Source organism: Erinaceus europaeus, chromosome 2 (assembly GCF_950295315.1).
Source record: "Erinaceus europaeus chromosome 2, mEriEur2.1, whole genome shotgun sequence".
NCBI classification, from domain to species: domain Eukaryota; kingdom Metazoa; phylum Chordata; class Mammalia; order Eulipotyphla; family Erinaceidae; genus Erinaceus; species Erinaceus europaeus.
In genome coordinates, this window is record NC_080163.1 from 87,409,286 (window position 1) to 87,427,031 (window position 17,746).

The following is a 17,746-nucleotide window of genomic DNA, read 5'->3' on the forward strand; positions in this document are numbered from 1 at the left end:
ATCTTATTAAAATAGCTTTGTTACTTGTATGTTACTTAATTCACACATAGCGATTCTCAGGGCTTTGTTTCAGTTAAATGGCAATAAAATTATAATTAAAAAGCAAAAAGTGTAACTACCCACATTTTTTTCATCTCCTTTATATACTCCGTTTGATGACAAAATGAAAGTAGAACCTGTTTCTACAAAGGTTCCAATTAGAGTCGCTACAGTGATTTGCATGTTATTAACCTGGTTAGACCCAAATCTCTCTATTGAGGAGAGATTCCCTTTCTCAATTTCAAACATATCACAAGCTCATATAACAAAAGTTCTCACGAAAGCTGAAAACTTTGAATACCTATGCTATCAATGAAATATTTAGAAAGATAACAGAAGTTACCCTCCTCATCGATGATGAGTTTAATGAAAAGAAATTAACAAGCTGTGTCGCTGAGCTGCACATGATCGGCCATGCTTGCTGTCTAAGTCTGTTGGCTGTTGCTATGACTACGAAAAGCCGGTGGAGCCCAATGAGCAGTCTGCAGCAGTGCTAAAAGGAACAGCCATTTTACTTATGGCAAACAGTGTGGCATATTCTGCTGTGCTTTACCCTGCAAGAAGCTTTTTTTTTTTTTTTAAATCTCTTCCCAGAAGACAGAATGGCCACATTAGTATACAATGGTTGCAGCCGAACACGCCTGCAAGCTGCCATTTGGACAAGCTGTTGACTGCTGTCCCTAGGAGCTGACTTAAGAAAGTGGAATGCAGAGTGATAATGCTGCATATCTGCTATCAGACTGCAGAAAAGGTTTTTGTCTGGGGAAGGCAAGGATTGCCTGCAACATTATCTCAACAACTCGCTAGTTGCTTATCTTGAAAAGTAGTGACCCCAAAGCAGGATCTGGCTGTCTGCTAACATAGGTCCTGTGCGTGGCTGCTTCTTATGAGCTTCAGGTCAGAAGAAGCAGGTGTGTGTTCAGATGGGCACTGGGCTGGAACAGAGGCGGACGCTCTCCAGTTTACCTGCTTCCTGTTAACAGATTGTTGGCTCAGAGAGCATCAGCCAGCACACAGAGGCCGAGGCTGAGAAGGAGGTCCCTGTGTTTCCCACCTGACTGGTAGAGGTAAGCTTTTTCACCTTTTCAAAAGCATACCAGAACAATAACTTGGAAGCAAACTTAACCTGAAGAATTTATTATCAGTTGTGTTATTTGGATTTGCCAAGTAAACTACACACACACACACACACACACACACACACACACACATTTCCACAAAATCTTACGGAAAACACAGAATGGTTTCAGTGAGCTTAAGTTCTAGAAAGCAGATGATTTAAAAATAAATCGTTACTAATATACTTTGGGGGTTAGAATTGTATTTACTGCTTTTTGGTTTGTCCTTCTGAACAGTCTTCAAAACCATCAATATTTTTCTCTTGCAAACAATGGATTCTTTTATGACATGCACTTTGACATATGTTGAGAGAATTACACATGAGAAACTAGCAGCTCGTAATTGTGAAGCATTTTAAGCATTTTATTTTTAAGCCATGTGAAAATGTATTTAACACCTAACACACCTATGCACACATTTCAGTCCACTCTTTGTGTAGGTCATACTAACCAGTAGATTTTGTACTTGTTTATCCTGAGCTCAGAGTCTTGGTGTACTGTTTGATTTTAGTTCAGGGTAATTGTAAAGCAAACTGTGTAGGTATTGGAAGCTGCTCACACGTCCGTTCCGAGGATCATGCATGCCACGCCAGCCTAGAGCACAACACCCTCATTGTGCTTCCCCGGGCTTGGAATCCCAGGAAAGAAAGGAAGTGAAATTTCTGCATTGAGTTCAAGCACTGCTATAGTATGTGGCAGTTGAGACTTCTTTTATTGCACAGTTTTTCTCACAAGCAGATAGGTTTCAGAGATACAGAAAAACACTAAAAGCATTGCATACCTTCTCACAGAGTACACTAATTTTGCAGCAGATGTTTACTGTCAATTGCTTGTAATAATGATGCAGACTTGGAATTGTCTCTTAGTGAACATTTCTTTGATTCAGAGTCTCTTATAACAGAGCTGGTACTGTGGATTGAAAATGGTCAGTAAAACCACTGGTAAACAGATGTCCCAATAATTATTAAATTTTGTTTCAGCAACATGCCAGCTTCTCCTAAATAAGTTCCATTGTTGGTTTACCAGGAAGGTCAGATCATTTGCAATGCTCTGGGAAATACTGAATGAAAAAGATTTTCTTTGAGAACTCTTAGTAAAAAGTATCTATCTGCTAAAGATTGAATCTACCTTGGAAAGTAAAATAGGTAGTAACTGAGATCTACTTCTAAGAAGTCTGTATTTTCTTTCTTTTCCCCTCCAAACTATGTATGGCATGGGAATCCCCTTTTAATTTTGAGTATAGTAATGTAATTTTATTGCTTTATCTAAGTATGTGTCACCTGTTTCACAGAAATAGCAGGTACAGGTACAGTTGGTGACAATATTATCCTCAGATGAGAATATTATGAAGTGTAGGAATTTTTTTAATTCCGTTATAAATGTCACCAGTTTTCCAGTTATTAAGACTCAGATTAAAAAGTTAGGATCTAGAGAATCATATTCAAATGCTTAGTGATATGAACAAACAGACATATATCTACTTTTGCATATGAGCCAGTCCATAGGATAAAATGGTGAAGTGATGGCATCTCACCTCACTGGTATTTGGCTTTCAAAGGAATGCAAAGTAAACAGATTTAGTTTGGAAGTTAAATTCTATAAATAAAAATGCCAGTCAAGAAAGTGATTCTTTTGTAACAGAATGAAAGGTAGAAAATGTCTCTCACTAACTTAATTGCCTTCATACTTTTCACTAGAAATGAATTTTAACAATGAAAAGAACTACAGCTAAGGGAGGGGTTACTTTATGTTCTTTTATTATTGAGGGAACTTTCTTTTTTGTCAATAGGGTTTCACTGCTTCACGTTGACTCTTTTAGACAGAGAGTGAAAGAGACAGAGCAATGGGAGAGAGGGACAAACACTACAGCACTAAAGCTTCTCCCTCAGTGTGGCAGGAGCAGGGTTTGAGCCTGCGTGGTGTAGTGTACATGATAGAGCAGGTACACTATGTTTGAAGGAACTTTAAAGAAACAAGGTGTGGCAAGCTGTTCAATCTCCTCCTTTTATTTGTCACCTTTGGAGGTAGCACCATGCAGGACGACAGTCTTAGCTTACAGGAAGAATAACAGACATATTTTACACCCGTGTTTTTTATTTTAATTTTTTATCTTATAATACTGATTTTTAAGAATATTATTTATTTTCACAAGAATGAGAGAAAGAAAGAGACCAGAACACTGCTCAATTCTGGCATATGGTGGTTTGGGGGGGATTCAACTGAGACATCTGGGGTCTCAATCAGCCAAGTCTGATGTGCTACCACTGTCATCCCACTCCAGGCCTGCACCAGTGTTTTTACTTATATTAATAACCTCTTAAGATGACAAGTTATGAAAGATTAGCATTCTGTGCTCGTTCTTGTGCAGCACGTAGACAATGTTGGTTTTTTTAAATTTTGTTTTGTTTTGTTTTTATTTTTTTCCAGAGCACTACTCAGCACTAGCTTATGGTGGTACAGGAGATTGAACCTGGGACTTTGGAGGCTTGGGAGTGAGAATCTCTTTGCAAAACCATTATGCTATCTACCCCATCCCATATATACAGTGTTTTAATTTGACAGCATTAAGAACCAAAAGAAGAGATACTTGCCTTTCAAGATTTTCCACCTTGTCTTCTGATTATTTGAAACCTTATTTTTTGGTCACTTCCCAATTCACCTGTTAACACAGCAAATAGTTTTTATTTTCCCAAACTCACTAGACCAAACTTATGCAGAGCGAGCCACCTATGTGTGGATTTTTTTCCCATTTAATCTCACCTATAGAAGCAGCTATCTACCATGCACACAGGCTTCCAGAATTATATTGACTTTGTAGTTACTTTGTCCCTTAACTAAAACTTGGCACTAAGATACTGTGATTGTAACTTCAGACTTTGCTATTTCCTGATTTCCTGATTTCCTGTTACTAAGTTATTGAAAACATAGACTTGATTTTGAGGTGTCCTGGTGTCTATTACTTATAATGCATTCATTAAAAAAGCTCAAAATGTTTTAAAGCTGCTATGAGGTTTTAATTTCCCTGATAAGAAATGTGGTTGCCCACTATCACAATCAATAAAAGCTATAGATATTTTCTACTTAGAGCTCATAAAAATTTCAGGGGAAAATAAGTATAAGTAAATATCCCTTCTGAAAACCTGCTGTCAAGTCAAAACACTTATAATTAATGTAGCTGACTATAACAAAGATAATTATAGTATAGTTAATCATACTGAAAACAGAAGAAAATAGAGTTCATAAACTGATCAAATAAGAAAAGACTACAATCACATATTTCTTGTTTTCCTAAATAAACCTGGAATACTACTGGCAATCACTAGTTTCACTGTACTTTGCTATAACTTGAGCTCTTGATTGAAGAAGAGAATATCCTTTTAGCCTGACCCTTGATACAAACATGCTTTTGTTTATAGAAACTTCCCACCTTTTCCTACAATAGGTGGCATGATTTTTTTTTAAATCTGTAGCCTTCTTATTAAAAAAAATTCTCAATGCCATAATAAAAAAAATATGTGCCAGAACTATTAGGTAGCAATAAATACATAGTTTGTTTTCTCTAACATATCCACATTAAAAGCAAAAGTTGTAATTAAACTGGTAATGAATTTTGTACCTGAAGCAGTAGCAACAATTAGGATATTTAAAATATTCTATTATTTGAAATTGTTGATAGGAAGCAAAACATTTAACGAAATAACGTGAAATCATATTTCTAGATATTTTTATATTATATTCCAGCATTTAATTTCATATTTTAAAAAAGGTAAATGATAACTCCTAATTATCATGCTATATCTTGAAAGGTTTTTTTTTGGGGGGGATTTACCACTTTAAAATGTTTTGTTTTACTTTTATTTTTACTTTTTATTTAGCCAAGTAATTTACTTCTAATTTTCCTTTGATATATTTTCTCAATACTATAGTTGTTGCAAATTCCACATCCAAAACACTTTATTGTAATGAATGATATCTTCTTTCAATGGGAAAATTAGAGCAATAAATGTATAAGTAATCATTTTAGAATCTTATTTTTTTTCAGAAATTATTCAGTGTGAGGGATTGTATAAACTCTTAGCCTATAAACCTTCTGATCTATTCAATTCAGCATCATTTATATACTGATGTGGCTTTAGAGATTAATTGTAAGGAAAAGTAATACAGCACAAAAATATTCTTCTAATAAAGAACTGCAGCACTTGTTACATTCTTCTCAAACACAAGCAGGAGAAAACATAAAGAATGGTAAGGTTTTTATTAATGCACAGAAATGACATATGCAAATAAACCTAAAGGATTATTCATTCTGTTAGAGAAAATTTACTAGTATAAATATCCATTCTGTCCTATACAAAGTTAAGTCCCTGTCTCTACTTCTTAATGGAAATAGATAGCTTATTATAAGACACCTGGTTCCTTTATAAAGGTTAATATGCATAGGGACAGCAGCTCTGGATAGAAATTTGTGTATATTGTGATTGTGTATGGTATCAACCTCCATCTTTTGACACAGCTACTTCTGACTCTGCAACTCTGCAGGTCATATGAGAGAGAGAGAGGAGAGAGAGAGAGAGAGAGAGAGAGAGAGAACGGTGGAAGTGCTCTGCCACTCATGAAACTTCCCCTGTAGGTAGGGGTCAGAGGCTTGAACACAGGTTCTCTTACATGGTAATGAGTAATGAGTGTGCTCTATTGAGCAAGCCACCACCTAACCCCAAGTGACAGTTTCTAATCAATATGTTAACACTAGCACAATGCTAGAACGAATCACTATAAGCCATTCCACAAATACTGACTGAATATTTAGTGTACTGATCTGTCTACTGAATGCCTGCAAATTCCCAGCTGCAATTTTTCCCCCTCAAATTACTTTATTGGGGGAGGTAATGGTTTACAAAACAGGTGTTTTCACATAAGTACATGTTTTTATGTCCACTCCTGCCATCAAATGCCGGCTTTCTCAATAATCACGCACAGGGTTTCCCTTGTTTTCTCAATCCCTTTCCACAACTCCCCTTCCTCAACCTATTTAGTCCCTAGTTCTGCTGCAATAGTTCTGTATTAGTTTAGTTTGCCCCTGTGTTCTCCCTTTCATTGTTTTTTATTGTTCCACCTGCGAGTGAGCTCTTGCTGCTATTTTAAAAGCTAGCACATTTTCCTTTCATTCTGCCCAACTAACCTCTACCTTTTGCAGTTCCTTTTCTCTTGCCATGCTTCTACTTGCCTTTACCAAAACTGGATCTCTCTCTCTTTTTCCCCTCTCTCTCTATCCCTCCCTCTGCCAGAAATGAAAGAGAAAAAGAAAAATAACTACTTGGAGTGGTAAAGTTATGCACCGAATTCTAGCCATGACCCTGGTGACTAAAAGAAAATGTAAAAGTTACATGAATTTAGAGATAAAATGACTAAATGTCAATTTATGTTTTTAAATCATAAGACAGTAAGATGAAAAAATTTAGACGTTATTAAAAATAAGATTGCATAGTCATCCTAGTGAGATGAACTATATTTTTTAATTCTTATATAAAGCAAAAATAGACAGAAGATTAGATAAGGCTTCTTTCTGTTTTGTTCATATTTTCTTCCATGTGACCTTAAACTACTTTTCCAAAGAGGCATTTAATGAGAAACATGTTTAGTTATTTCACAAGTGTTCTCATACTTCTGTATACTTTTCATTGGGTCTTTTTTTTGTGTGTTGTTGTTTGTTTGTTTTCTTACAAAATAAAGAAAATACTTTCATTTCAGAGACATTTTATGTATAGTTCTAATCTTTTCATGTAAAAGTAACCTCCTTGCAAGATCAATTGTGTTTCATTCCTGATTTTATCACCATCATCTTGCTATGTGTATGGCCGAAAATAAATTGGGAATGGCTCCAAGTATTGATAGATTGTATGGAATGTCAACAAATAAAACCTACACCAAGAAAAAGAGTAACTAAAACTTTTGATTCCATATAACCTTCGTCATAAAAAAAATAAATTTGGATTAGTAATTTAATAATTGTTTCTAAGCTTCTAAATTTATAGGGATATAATTGCACACCACTCTCACCACCAAGATTCTGGCTTCCTACCGTGCCCTTCTTCTTCTAGCGTTTGCCCTTCTTCCGTAGCCAGTCAACAGCATCAGGTTGAGCCTGATGTCTGCTTGTTGCTGGCTTTGAAAGTTGTTGTATGCTTTACATTGGGTTGTTTTAGCTCTCCCCCTGCCAAGAAAATTGGATCAGTCCTGCTAGTTTCGCGGGCCTCCTTGGCCCCGCCCCAAGGAACCCCGAGAGGGTTCCAGCGTTCCAGAGTTGCAGAGTTCGAGGGTTCTTGGCGCCGCCGCGGGGAAAGAGGCAGCAGAGTTCTGTTTGGTGATTAGTTTGGTTTAGTTTATGAATCGTTGTTCCTGAATAAAGAAATACAGCTTCCCTGCCCAGCCGTATGTCTCTGGTCGTCTCTGTTATCCGCCCATGAAGCTAGCCCGGCCAGCTGGAGCCTCCGAATTTTAACAACAGAAAGTGACTGGGATCCATGTGGATTCAGTCGGCTAGGAAGGATCGTCAGTTTCTCCAATGAATGGGTACTCACGGGATGCACCACGGGAAGGTCGATCCTTGATAATATATTTTGCACAAAGTCTTAAAGACAGTTTTGTTGCTACTTCTTTTTCTTTCTCTCTTTCTCTTTTCTTTCTTTTCTTTTTTTTTTAATTGTGTTTCAGTGACAAAATTAATCCATTCACACACATCCTTAAATATTTTTATTCTAGGTGTTTGAGGATAGTTACGATTTATATGTAAAACACTAACTTATATATAACAACAGTACTTTTTAAGACCTCAGACCCCTTCAATAGAAGAAATCATGACATAATCAAACATGGTTTGTCTCATTTAAATCACTGGATCCTATTCCCAATACTTTAATCTTCCAAACAACTTTATACTAGTTACCTCTGATAATCAAGAAAACAATAGAAATGTCAGAAACATATTTCTCTTTTCTACCATAAAAACTACTACTCGCATTGAAAACGCATTAATTTTTGTAAAAAGGATTACCTTAAATGGTTTATAATTCTAATGAATGATAATAAACCCTGAATATTTGGCACTGACTTTACTTAGAAACATTTCTTTATTCCTGCTATGTGCTCTGAACTCAGATTATATCACTGACTTTGTTCCTACTATAAATTTAATTTGATGAGAGTAACATAACTGGCTGACTTATGTTATAATTAATGTTGCATTTTTCCCAGGATAAAAAAAATACTCCTTCTTAAGCACACCGTGTTTGGAGTATTTCTTAATTAATTTTTAGATTTATTGGCAACAGAGAGAAGTTCAATTACACTTTCTTTTATAATTAGAAGCAAGTGGTAAGTCATAAATAATAAATCACCTTCTTTTTTGACCCAAAGTTCCATATATCCTTTCAGTGCCTCATACTGAAAATTCTGTTTTAAAATGATTTTCTGTATATGCTTATGTGATATGCAAATATATTATACTCTTTTCAGTCCTAAATTTTTGTTTGCTTGGTAATGAATTTGGAAAACACAGCCTCAAAATACTGGTTCACTCATCTATTGACAAGGACAATGAACTTTGCAACTGGCAAATACTGAAAGATTATGATCATAAAATTAAGTTTCCTGTGGAATGTTCTATTCATAAATTGCTGTATTACCAGATTCCCTATTCCTTTCCTTTCATCTTGCTTCTAATTCAGCCTGTGAAAAGAGGTGCTGGGTCTCCACACTCTAAAGAAAGCCTCTAAGGAGGAAATGACAGAAAATTTAAAATTATGACCTAAGAGGACCCTGGTGTTCCAGGTATTTGTTAGTGGACAGTCCATTCAACCAAAACAGCTGTTGTTTTACTGCAAAGCAAGATTAGTATTAATGTGAAATTTAAAGTGTTCAGATCTCCAGTCCAAAGCACAACATTTTCTTTCCTTTTTTTTTTTTTTTTTTTTTTTACCAGAGCACTGCTCAGCTCTGGTTTATGGTAGTGCAGGGGATCAAACCTGGGACTTTGGAGCCTCAGGCATGAGAGTCTCTTTGCATAACCATTATGCTATGTACCCCTGCCTACACAACATGTTCAAAACCTCCCCATGCACTCTATTTCAGGCAGCTCAGAGAGAGAGACTGATTTATCTGGCCAACCAAACAGACAGACGACCCTTGTGATCAACAATGTCAAATACCGCTTTTCCAGAGGTCAGATTATTAGTCGATAAGTATGCACTTTTGTGAAATATAATCAGAATTTCATCTAGGCAGTGTAATTCCAGGTGCCAAAGGATTTTATAACTATGACTATCATACAAGAAAGAGAGAGAGAGAGAGATTACACCAGTGTTATGCATTCATGCTGTCAAAATGGATTAGGATATCTGCTATCACCCTTTCCTGTAGATGGGATTTTACAATGATACACTCTCTATCCTTCCTTTTCTCAGATTTTTTTTAAAGATTATCATCTCGGTTATTGATATGCTAATATAAATTAATAGGTTGTTGTATTTTTTTGTATGTTTCATTTTTACCACAACACAGCGTAGCTCCGGTTTACTGTGGCAACAGGATTTAAACCTGGAACTTTTTAAAAAAATGTTTTATTGGGGGATTAATGTTTTTCAGTCAACAGTAAATAGTCTGCACATGCATAACATTTCCCAGTTTTCCACATAACAATACAATCCCCACTAGTTCCTCTGCCATCATGTTCCAAGACCTGAACCCTCCCCCTGTTTACCACATAGTCTTTCACTTTGGTGCAATACACCAACTCCAAGTTCTACTTAGTATTTTCTCTTCTGATCTTGTTTTTCAACATCCCATATTCATCCTTCAGTTTCTGACTTATCTCATTTAACATGATCCCTTCAAGCTCCATCCAAAATGGGCTGAAAATGGTGAAATCACCATTTTAAAAAAAAATTATAAAATGGGAACACTGATAAGACCATAGGATAAAAGGAGTACAATTCCACCACCAGAATTCTGTATCCCATTCCCTCCCCTGAAAACTTTCAGGAAAGTTATCAGGGGAAATCATAATTTTTAATAGCTGAAATATATATATATATCTTGCTCAGCCACTCATCTGTTGTTGGGCATCTGGTTTGTTTCCAAGTTTTGGCTATTACAAATTGTGCTGCTATGAACATAGGTATACACAAATCATTTTGAATAGGTACGTTTGGTTCCTTAGACTATATCCCCAAGAGAGAAATTGCAGGGTCATAGGGTAGGTCCATTGCTAGCCTTCTGAGAGTTCTCCAGATTGCTCTCCACAGGGGTTAGACCAATTTACACTCCCACCAGCAGTGCAGGAGGGTTCCTTTGTTCCTACAATCTCCCCAGCATTTGTTGCTGGTACCTTTTCTAATATATGACATTCTCACAGGAGGGAAGTAGTATCTCACTATTGTTTTTATCTGCATTTCTCTGACAATCAAAAACTTGGAGCATTTTTTTCATGTTTGTTGACCTTTCAGATCTCTTCTGTGGTAAATATTCTGTTCATATCCTCTCCCTATTTTTGGATGGGGTCATTTGTTTTCCTTTTTTTTTCTTTTTAAAAAATATTTATTTATTTCCTTTTGTTGCTCTTGTTTTATTGTTGTAGTTCTTATTGTTGTTGTTATGATGTCGTTGTTGGATAGGACAGAGAGAAATGGAGAGAGGAGGGGGAAGACAGACAGGGTGAGAGAAAGATAGACACCTGCAGAACTGCTTCACCCCCTGTGAAGCGACTCCCCTGCAGGTGGGGAGCTGGGGGTTTGAACCGGGATCTTTCCTCTGGTCCTTGCGCTTTGCGCCACGTGCGCTTAACTTGCTGCGCCACCGGAGATTCCTGAGGTCGTTTGTTTTCTTGTTGAGTTTGTTGAGCTCTTTATATATTGGTTATTATTCTCTTATCTGATGTATAGCATGTAAAGATGGCCTATTCTGTGAAGGGTTTCTTTGTTTGGATGGTGGCTAATTTTGCTGTGCAGAGGTTTTTTTTTTTTTTTTTCCTCCAGGGTTATTGCTGGGCTCGGTGCCTGTACTGTGAATCCACCGCTCCTGAAGGCCATTTTCCCCCCTTTTGTTGCCCTTGTTGTATCCTCGTTGTGGTTATTATTACCATTGTTGATGTTCTTCGTTTTTGGATAGGACAGAGAGAAATGGAGAGAGGAGGGGGAGAGAAAGATAGACACCTGCAGACCTGCTTCACCGCTTGTGAAGCGACTCCCCTGCAGGTGGGGAGCCTGGGGCTGGAACCGGATCCTTAAGCCTGTCCTTGTGCTTTGTGCCACATGTGCTTAACCCACTGTGCCACCACCCGACCCCCCTGTGCAGAGGTTTTTAATTTGATGTAGTCCCATTGGTCTCTTTTTGTTTTAGCCTTCTTTGTAATTGGATTCATTTCACTGAAGCTATCTTTAAAATTTATAAGGAAAAGAGATCTTCCAATGTTTTCCTCTAAGTATTTGATAGTTTCTGGTCTAACATCCAAGTCCTTGATTCACTTGGAATTTACTTTTGTGTTATTGGGAGAAATATAGTGGTTCAGTTTCATTCTTCTGCACATTTCAACCCAATTTTTCCAACACCATTTGTAGAAGAGACTCCTTTCTCCCCATTTAATAGTCTGGGCACCTTTATCAAAGATTAGATGTGTATAAGTGTGGGGACTTACTTCTGGGCTCTCAATTCTATTCTCAAAAATGGTGATAACTCAAGAAAGGGTGATTATGTAAAGGGTAATGGAAGATTAAATTGTGTCTCGGATGTGGTGGGATTATTTTCAAAATAAATTTATTGTGGGGAACCAGGCGGTATCTCACCAGGTTAAACGCACACAATAACGAAGCATAAGGACCAGTGTAAGGATCCCGGTTAGTGCCCCCAGCTTCCCACCTGCAATGGGGTGTCTATCTTTCAGTCTCCCTTTCTTCTTTCTCTCCCCTCTCAATTTCTTTCCATCCTATCCAGCAACAATGACAATAACATGGGCAACAAAAATGGAAAAAAATGACCTCCAGGAGCAGTGGATTCATAATGCAGGCTCCAAACCCCTAGGATAACGCTGGAGGCAAAAAAGGGGGGGAAAAGTTCATTGTGGAAATAATGTTTTATAGGACATCTGTGGGTACATGAGTACAGTTTCTTATCTCTGTGTGAAATGTGTCCACATATCACTTTTACCACCAACCCAAGTCTCTCTTCACCGTCTTGTCCCAGATACCTGGTGCGATTTACCTTGCCTCAACTCCCCTTAGTTCAGAGCCTTTTACTTTGCTTCAAAACACCTTGTGCAATCCATGTTTTTCCCTGTGCTCCTTTTTCCTTCTCTTTTAAATACCACCTATAAGTGAGATCCTTAAATATATATTCTCCTTCTTCTGACTTATCTCCCTTAACATGACTCCTTCAAGTTCCAACCAAGATATGGAAAAGAAGAAAATGTGAGTGAGTCGGGCTGTAGTGCAGCGGGTTAAGCCCAGGTAGCGCAAAGCATAAGGACTGGCATAAGGATCCTGGTTCGAACCCCGGCTCCCCACCTGCAGGGGAGTCGCTTCACAGGTGGTGAAGCAGGTCTGCAGGTGTCTATCTTTCTCTCCTCCTCTCTGTCTTCCCCTCCTCTCTCCATTTCTCTCTGTCCTATCCAACAACGACGACAACAACAATAATAACTACAACAATAAAACAACAAGGGCAACAAAAGGGAATAAATAAATAAAATAAATATTAAAAAAAGAAGAAGAAAATGTGATTCTTTCCTGTAGCTGAGTAGTATTCCATAGCGTACTTATACCACAACTTTCTTAACTACTCATCTGTTATTGGGCATCTGGGTTGCTTAAAACTCCTGTCCAAAGAGAATTATGCACATCTTTGTTCATAGCAGCATAGTTTTTAACGTGTTGGGGTTTTAACTATATTTTGGAACAACAAGTTTTGAAGGTATTAAAACTGGTTTTATTTAACTGTGTTAGCATTTCTTTCTTCTTTCACAATAATTGTTAGATCTATACACCCTGTGAGGTCTGGTTGCATGATCATCACTATTTTATATACACTCACACACACACGCACATGCACACAGAGAAGAAATGAATATTTGCTAAATTTTTCACCGAATTATGAATTAATTGCTCAGTTGGAGAAGCATTGTACTTAAGTGCAAGCACAAAGACACATCAAAAGACTAAGAAGATATAAAAGCAGTAGTTACTGAGAAGTAAATGGTAAAGACTGCCACTGAGAAAGTACAAAGACAAGAGAAGATGAGAAACCAAGAAATGTGATTGCTTCAGCAGAAAGCTAAGCCTATTCAGAACCGAGCAGATAGCCCAGGAGGAGTGAAATAAGTTATTAAAAGAATGATGTTACTCCAAGAACAAAACCCTAGAGAAGGCAGCAAAGTGCAAGTGTGCTGAGAACCAAAAACAAGGACTAGTTCAACATCAAAGGGAGTGGGAGAGGCTGGTACCTCAGGAGAGCTCAAGGGATTTGGGTAAATGAGGTCAGGTCTGGAGTGCTAGATGGAAGGTTGGGAGAAACTCCCAATGAAGTGTTTTCACGCCAAGGCATAGATAAGGCCTAGGAATGCATGTAAAGTAGAGTAGGGTATGTGGAATCATAAACAGCCCTTTCCTATGCATAGTGTCAATCAACAAGGAGGCACAAAAGATACAGTAAAATATCTAGAACTAGAATAGGGAATATGGGCATATTGGAAAGGCATCTTATACACTTAGTCTGCCTTACAAACTCTTCTCATTTATATCCTGAAGGACTCTGAAGGACTAAAGACATGGGAAAATATGTTAATATAATTTACCATGACTTTAAATGTTAAATGTCAGTAAAATTTCTCCAACCCAGTCTTTTTAGTGGGAATTTATCTGTCATACAGGCATGTAGAGTGTGGTATGAACCTAGATTATATTATTGATTATAATAATATATATAATCCTTTAAAACCTGTTTCTGATAACATAATAGTAATAGAAGTTTATAGTGATGTTTTTCCATCACTATATTAAAATCCACATTTAAAAAAATAGGTATTATTTTATTTGTTTGAAAACACACTGAATGTGGTTGTTAAGTGTACTTAGGTTAAAGTTTTAAACTCACTCCATCACTTTGTTTAAAAGAAGGATGCAGACTCCTTTTAAAAATTGTTTTATTATTTTTATTTATTTTTATTAATAATTTATTTATTATTGGATAGAGACAGAAACTGAGAAAGGAGGGGGAGATAGAAAGGGAAAGTAACAGAGAGTTACCTTCAGCCCTGCTTCACAAGTGGTAAAAATTTCCCCTGCAGGTGGGGACCACAGGCTTGAATGCCAGTCCTTGTGCATTATAATATGTGTACTTAACCAGGTACATCACTGCCTGCCCCCCAGTTTTTCTCCTTATCTTCACACATGAATTTTATTCTTTTTATAAATTCATTTTTGCTGAGTCTTGCATGTATAATTTCATCACTCCAGGACAGATTTTCATTTGGATAGAGATAAGAGGAGGAGACAAAGTATCACCAGAATTTCCTTTAGTGCCATAATATATCCCATGTGGTATTTAGGTTTGAACATAGACCACACTTATAGCAAGGCATGGGGCTATCCGATGAACTACCCCTGGCCTCACACATGCATTTTAAAAGCAAATAGGGGAGTCAGGCGGTAGCACAGAAGGTTAAGCACATGTGGTACAAAGCGCAAGGACCGACATAAGGATCCCAGTTCGAGCCCCTGGTTCCCCACCTGCAGGTGGGTTGCTTCATAGGTGTCTATCTTTCTCTCCTCTTCTCTGTCTTCCCCTCTTCTCTCCATTTCTCTCTGTCCTATCCAACAACAATGACATCAATAACAACAACAATACAACAATAAAACAGTAAGGGCAACAAAGGGAATAAATATTTTTAAAAAATTTTAAAAAAGCAAATAACATTTTTGTTTAAAAGATAGGTGATTTGACTGATATAAATGCAATTATTGGGAAGAAATAATACATCTATTATTACCAGCATCAGGTTCAGCCACATGCTCAGTAGTTTAAGTTGAGTCTTTCTGAGAAAGGAAGAGTTAGAGAAAGAGACAGAAGATAAAGCCATTAGAGTTTCTTTAAAAAAGGAAAAGTTGGGGGGGGGGGGTCAGTCGGTAGAGCAGTGGGTTAAGCGTGAGTGGAGCAAAGCGCAAGGACTGGCTTAAGGATCCTGGTTTGAGCCATGGCTCCCCACTTGCAGGGGAGTCGCTTCACAGGCAGTGAAGCAGGTCTGCAGGTGTCTATCTCTCTCTCTCTCTCTCTCTCTCTGTCTTCCCCTCCTCTCTCCATTTCTCTCTGTCTTATGCAACAATGACAACAACAACAACTACAACAACAACAACAAAACAACAAGGGCAGCAAATGTGAAAATAAATAATAAAAAAATTTTAAAGGGGGAAGTAATTATTACATTTTTATGAAAAAGTTCTGTAATTAGCAAAAGTACAACAAATCAAAGGATGCAAGAAATAGTTATAAATAGGTAGGTTCAATATTTTAAGAAAGAGAAAGATCTTAAATGAATTAAAATCAAGGAGAAAAAATTATTCTCTTAATAATTAAATGAGATAGTCTTTTAAATGAGATAGTCTAAAATGGACTGCTAAGTCATGAATTTTATTCAGTGTGACATTGAATTAATAGAAACATGTAAAGTTCACCGAATATATTTTGCTTGTGGAGAGGTCAGTGAAACATTACTGAGGAAGTGTTTGGGTACTAAGAAATATGTGGGCATTTATTTAATTTGGGATGTCATGGGCTCATCATGACTAAGGAATGATCTGTGCTAAGTAAAGCACAAAGGGAAGAAGGTCATGTTGTAAAGATTAAAAGTTGCTTGGTATCATAACAGTGCATATGCCTAGTCTAAAATGAAAAATTGGACAAGCAGACCAGAAGCAAATACACTAAAACAGCTCAAGCAGGAAAGTGAAACAGTACAGTTTCCATAATAAAATGTTTACTCTGAAGTATGAAAATGACTGAAGTAAGGAAAAGACTAAATTCAAGGATTTCCTGTAGCTGGATAGAACGAATCACAGGCAAGTGGAAAACTAAGACAGAATGATAGGTCAGGAGAGAAATGGTAGGATCAAGAAAAATTGCAGTTATAAAATTAATATTATTAATATGTGTATGGGGTGGAGACAAGGTGATGGTTTGATTACCAGGTTTCTATCTTGGTAAAATAATATATGTAAAAATATTTGGTAAAAAGTTAGTGAAAATGTATTTTATGCGCATGATAACTAAAATATGAGTTCATAAGTAATCAACATGAAAATCATAATGATTTTGATTTCATATTTCTTGTATCTATTGTACTACAGTCTCATTTTCAATTATAGTAATTTTCTTTTTTTTAATTAGTGATTTAATAATGAGCTACAACATTGTGGGATAAGAGGGGTATAATTACCACCACCAGAATTCTGTATCCCATTCCCTCCATTGGAAACTTTCCTATTCTTTATTTCTCTGGGAGTATGGATGCAGAATCATGATGTGATACAGAAGGTGGAAGGTCTGGCTTCTGTAATTGCTTCTCTGCTGAACATGGTCATTGACAGCTAGATCCACACCCCCAGTCTGTTTCTGTCTTTCCCTAGTGGGGGAAAGGTCTAGGGAGGGGGATTTCAGGGTACATTGGTGAGGTCATCTGCCCAGGGAAGTCAGGTTGGCATCATGGCAGCATCTGCAACTTGGTGGCTAAAGAGCATTAAGACATAAAGCAGAACAAATTGTTTAATAATCAGGAACCTAGAGATAAGAATATAGCAGATGAGATTTGGGGTATTCGTGTTGGAAGAAGCTAGGAAACCTATTTGAAGCATATTCCAAGGGGCCCATGACTTTACTAATTTTTGCCTGATCCTGATAGCTAGCATGCAGTTGGGATGAAAGCATTATCTTGGAAGATGGTTTTAGAGTTGGAAATAGTACTAGAAAACTGGGTTGGGACAGAGAGATGCTCCCAAATATGGGAAAAGTATAGAGATATAGTTAATGGTAATTAACTGTAAACTCCATTGATGTGACCTAGGGCCCATGTCTATCCATACTTAGCACAGGAGCCTGTGCAACCTCTGCATCCCTACTGGTCTAATTTGCATTCCATGGTCATTGCTAGGCTCATTCTAGGCTGTACTCATTTCAGGACCAGTGTTCCTCGAGTTACAGAGTATGTTGACCCAGCCTCCCTTTGGAGAGTGGGGCAGCTTCTACCATTGTTTTTGTACATGGAGGCAATTAGAGTAATTTTCAAGTAACATTAACCACATTTCAGGTGGCCAGTAGCAACCTGTTACTAGAACTGCCTGCTGGCCTGCACAGCTGCAGACCTTCAAAGCCTGTGCAAGAGATGTGTATTTGAGGGTCACCAAAAGAAAAAAGTCTTCTCTGAGAGTATATAGGAAAGAGCATTTACATGGGTGAGTAGTGAGAGATTATGCACTGGCAGAAGTGAAGGGGAAAAAAGACCTTAATTGACCTTGAACTCTATCTTCTGTCTTCTAAGAATTTGGCATGTTATGATT

At 37.3% G+C, this 17,746-nt stretch overlaps 1 protein-coding gene across 23 annotated transcripts in view; it reads left to right on the forward strand.

Moving 5' to 3' along the window:
• Window positions 1-551: 551 nt before the first annotated feature.
• The window catches only part of SORBS2 (sorbin and SH3 domain containing 2), a 248,101-nt gene continuing 230,906 nt past the window's right edge, over window positions 552-17,746 (forward strand). For 10 of the 23 annotated variants that reach the window (XM_060183702.1, XM_060183706.1, XM_060183709.1 and 7 more), the window contains exon 1: window positions 555-1,106. The gene's annotated coding sequence lies outside the window, so the exon portion shown is untranslated. Of the gene's footprint in view, window positions 1,107-17,746 lie in introns of all 23 variants that reach the window. The other 13 variants (XM_060183759.1, XM_060183767.1, XM_060183773.1 and 10 more) reach the window with 6 other exon arrangements.